The 4,923-nt window shown below is 47.6% G+C and overlaps 1 non-coding gene across 1 annotated transcript; it reads left to right on the top strand.

Annotated features, from left to right (window-relative positions):
* Nucleotides 1–1,412: 1,412 nt before the first annotated feature.
* LOC114817316 lies at nucleotides 1,413–1,550 on the top strand. Its single transcript, XR_003765177.1, has one exon. It is a non-coding gene; the product is annotated as a small nucleolar RNA SNORA7 (small nucleolar RNA).
* The last annotated feature ends 3,373 nt before the right edge of the window (nucleotides 1,551–4,923 follow it).

Raw genomic sequence — 4,923 nt, 5'->3', positions numbered from 1 at the left:
TCTCTATCTGTTGCCGACTTGTTCATCCCAAGCGCTTAGTACAGTGCTCTGCACATAGTAAGCGCTCAATAAATACTATTGAATGAATGAATGAATGAACCTAATTTTCTTACATTCCTCTTGCCTGAAAGATCTTTTTGGATAGGGATTATGGCTCTCAATGCTGATGCATTGTACTATCCCAAACAACTTAGTTCAGTGCTCTGCACGCTGAAAACGCTCAATAAATACCAAATACCCAACTTTCTCCATCCTTATAATTCAGTCACTTTGGGGAGGTACATTAAAGCTTCCAAGGAACTATTTTATGTCTTTCTCCCCTGTTGGAATGTAAGGACCTCCTGGGCAGGAAAGAGCTCAGGTCTACAAGTCAGAGGATCCTAGATTCCAGTCCCAGCTCTGCCACTTGCCTGCTGTGTGACATTGGGAAATTCCCTTATCTTCTCTGGGCCTCAGTTTCCTTAACTGTAAAACTGGGCTTCAGTACCTGTTCTCTTTCTACTCAGACTGTGGGACAGGGACTGGGTCCAACCTCCATCCCTTTGCCCCCTCCTTCTTCATCTCGCTTCTCTCCATCTACAGCCCAGTCCACACACTCCACTCCTCTGCCGTTAACCTTCTCACTGGACCTCCATCTCATCTATCTCACACCTGACCTCTTGCACACATTCGGCCTCTGTCCTGGAACGCCCTCCCTCCTCAAATTTGACAGACAATGACTCTCTCCCCCTTCAAAACCTCACTGAAGGCACTTCTCCTCCAAGAGGGCTTCCCAGAATAAGCCTCATTTTTCCTCATCTCCTACTCCCTTCTGCATCACCCTGACTCACTCCCTTTTCTCTCCCCCCCTCCCCGCCCCACAGCACTTATGTATATAGCTGTCATTTTATTTATTTGTACCGATGTCTGTCTCCCCACCTCTAGACTATGAGCTCGGTGTGGGTCGGGAATGTGACCATTTGTTGTTGTATTGTACTCTCCCAAGCGCTTAGTATTCATTCAGTAGTATTTATTGAGCACTTACTCTGTGCAGGGCACCGTACTAAGTGCTTGGAATGTACAATTCGGCAACAGAGAGAGACAATCCCTGCCCAGTAATGGGTTCACAGTACAGTGCTTTGCACACAGCAAGCACTCAACAAATATGATTGAATGAATGAATGCCCCCCACACAGTAAGTTTCAATAAATACGATGGACTGACTATGATTTATCTAATTAATTTCCCCTGAATGCCCTTTATACTCACCCTCCCGGCCTCCCACAGCACTGATGCATATTATTCTTACACCTTTCTGCTTCCCCTCTCCGACATTTATTTTCATGTCTGTCTCTGTCTCTAGACTGTTAGGTCCTTGTGGGCAGGATTGCATCTACCAATTCTACTGTATAATATTCTTCCAAGTGCTTAGGTCCCTCTCGGGGTCGCACCTGGAGAGTTTCCAGACCTCTACCAGTCTCGGCTACGGGAGGGAGAGTCAAGCCGAGGCCTATCTGTTCCATTCCTAGCTTGGGCAGTGGCTAGCCAGTGGAAGGCAATCTGCTACAAGGCAAAACTCACCCGTGCTGAGCAGCAGCGGCCAAGGGAGAGAGTCAAAGGCGGAGACTCAAGTTGACCGTGTGGAAGGAGACAGTGGTAAACCGCTTCCGTATTTTTCCCAAGAAAACTCTCTGGATCCACTGCCGGAACGATTGCGGATGGACAGCGGGGCATTCCGGGAGAGATGTGTCCGTGGCGTCGCTATGGGTCGGAAATGACTCGACGGCGTAAGACAAGACAAGTACTTAGGACAGTGGTCTGCCCCAAATAAGCACTCCATAAACACCACTGATTGAATGATGGATTGAGAGTTTGGCACAGAGTGATAGTTTTAAAAAATACCACAATTATTATCAGTAACTTTAAGGGACAACAGAAATACTGAAACCGAAGACCATTAGACTGCATATGAAGCCCTTTAAACCTCACACGTGTTTCATGATGTGGTTTCCAAATGGGTGGCAGGTTTCCTAGCCAGCAGGGTCTCTTTTAGGAATACAAGCAAATTCCACAGATTCCCTAACTGGCAGAATCAACTCGGAGGAAAGAGGCATTCAGAGTCGGGGAAAATGCCATGGTGACATCCCATCGGGAATTGCTTGGGGCAGGGTGTCTCGGAAGAGATTATTGTTACTTCCAAAATTAGTCATTCCACTGTTTTCACTGAAACAGCTCATTGTGGGCAGGGAACCTGTCTGTTAGCTTTGCTGAACTGTACTCTCCCAAGTGCTTAGTAGAGTGCTCTGCTTGCAATAAGTGCTCAATAAATACCGGTGATAGAAAGAATTCCACCTCCTGGGTTCTGGCCTCTTGGTAGTGAATAGGTCCTGCCCGATTTCTAATTCGTAATTGCTATAATCTGCCACGCTTTTTAAGTTTTCCATTAGGCCATATCCACATCAGGAGACTCAGAAGCAGAGAGATAGCTGACCCTCTTGACTTGGGGCGGGGGCTGGAGGGTTGCGGGGAATGGGGAGGTGTCTCCACTCTGTTGACCTTTTTGGCCCAGCAATAAAGCTAAATGTAGATCCTCACCAAAAGGGAAATTCAGAGAACTAACATTTGGTCTCAGGCCATGGAGAGTTGTGTGAGTGGGTGTATTTGCATAGTAATAATGGGTTTTTTTATGTTAAGCGCTTACTATGTGCAAAGCACTGTTCTAAGTGCTGGGGGGATACAAGGTGATCAGGTTGTCCCCTGAGGGGCTCACAGTCTTAATCCCCATTTTACAGATAACAGGCACAGAGAAGTTGAAGCGACTTGCCCAAAGTCACACAGCTGGCAAGCGGTGAAGGCAGAATTCGAACCCATGACCTCTGACTCCCAAGCCCGGGCTCTTTCCACTGAGCCACGCTGCTTCTCGTGTGCGTGTGTGTGTGTGTGTGTGTGTGTGTGTAACCTTTGTCCAAGGAGAGTAGCTAAAACCATAACTACTGACAAGTGTGCACCTACACCTTTCTGGCCAGCTGGATGTAGTGAGTCCTTGTAGTGCTAATACAGTGCTTGGCATAAAGTAAGCGCTTAACAAATACCATTATTATTATTAGCCATCCCACAGAAACTCCTCACCATTGGCTTTAAAGTATTCAGTCCCCTCGCCCCCTCCTACCTCACCTCGCTGCTCTCCCACTACAACCCCGACCGCACAATTCGCTCCTCTCATGCCAACCTTCTCACTCTATCTCGATCTCATCTCTCTGGCCCACATCCTTCCTCTGGCCTGGAACGCCCTCCCTCCTCCTATCAGACAGAAGGTGACTCTTCCCCACCTCAAAGCCTTACTGAAGGCACATCTCCTCCAAGAGGCCTTCCCCGACTAAGTCCTCCTTTCCTCTCCCCCAACCCCCTTCTGCGTCTCCCTCGCTTGCTCCCTTTATTCATGCCCCTCACAGCCCCACAGGCCTCAGGCACATAACTGTCATTTATTTATTTCGATCAATGTCCGTCTCCCCTCTAGACCTTAAGCTCATTGTGGGCAGGGAATGTGTCTGCTAATTCTGTTATCTCACCCTCTCCCAAGCGATTAGGAAGCGCTCAATAAATACGATTGAATGACTGACTGGCCCTTGTTAATTCCATTTGACAGATGAAGAAACTGAGCCCCAGAGAAGTAAATTGGCTTGGCCATGGCCACCCGGGTTTGGGGAACACCAGCCTCTTCTCCTAGACAGGGCCTTTCAGAAGAGGGTCAGGTAAGGCCTACGCCAACGATTAGACTGTAAGCCTGTCATTGGGCAGGGATTGTCTCTGTCTGTTGCCGAATTGTATACTCCAAGGGCTTAGTACAGTGCTCTGCACATAGTAAGCGCTCAATAGATACTATTGAATGAATGAACATTGATTGGACCAGTAGAGACCAGCCTTTCCTTTCCGTCGGGAAGCAGTGTGGCCAAGTGGAAAGATCGTGGGCCTGTGGTCAGATCGCCTGGGTTCTAATCCCGACTTCTCCATTTGTCAGCTGTGTGACTTTGGGCACGTCACTTCAATTCTCTGGGCCTCGGTTACCTCATCTGTAAAATGGGGAATAAGACTAGGAGCCCCATGTGGGACAGGGACACTTTGTCCAACCGAATTAGCTTCTGGTTTACCCCAGTGCTTAGAACAGTGCCTGGCACTTAGTACTTAAGGCTTAGTGGAAAGAGCGCGGGCTTGGGAGTCAGAGGAGGTAGGTCCTAATCCTGCTCAACACTTGTCTGCTGTGTGACCTTGGGCAAGCCACTTAACTTCTCTGTGCCTCAGTTCCCTCATCTGTAAAGATTAAGACTGTGAGCCCCATGTGGGACAAACTGATTACCTTCTATTTACCTTGTATCTACCCCGGCATTTAGAACAGTGCTTGACACTAGTAAGTGCTTAACAAATACCATAATAATAATAATAATAAAGATAACATTAGAAAGGGAAAGAAAAAAAATAGAGATCTTTTACACCTCCTCACAGCATAGGAGCAGGTGGACACAAGGCCCACAAGACATGCTTTTAAGGGGAGTAGTGAGGCCCACTGGAAAGAGCATAGCCCGGGAATCAGAGTACATGGGTTCTAACCCCAACTCTGCTACTTGCCTGCTCTGTGACCTTGGACAAGTCATTTTGCTTCTCTGTACCTCAGTATCCTCATCTGTAAAATAGGGATTAAATCTTAATAACGATGGTATTTGTTAAGCACTTCCTACATGCCAGGCACTGTTCTAAGCACTGAGGGAGATACAAGGTAATCGGGTTGTCCCACATGGGCTCACGGTCTTGATCCCCATTTTACAGATGAGATAACTGAAGCACAGAAAAGTTAAGTGACTTGCCCAAGGTCACATCTCTCTCCTACTTAGATGGTGAGTTCCAAGTGGGACAGAGACTGTGTGTGTCCAACCTGATTATCTTGTATCC

Source organism: Ornithorhynchus anatinus, chromosome 1 (assembly GCF_004115215.2).
Source record: "Ornithorhynchus anatinus isolate Pmale09 chromosome 1, mOrnAna1.pri.v4, whole genome shotgun sequence".
NCBI lineage: Eukaryota > Metazoa > Chordata > Mammalia > Monotremata > Ornithorhynchidae > Ornithorhynchus > Ornithorhynchus anatinus.
Note: the sequence above shows the minus strand (reverse complement) of the source record. Positions and strands in the feature narration are given on the sequence as shown.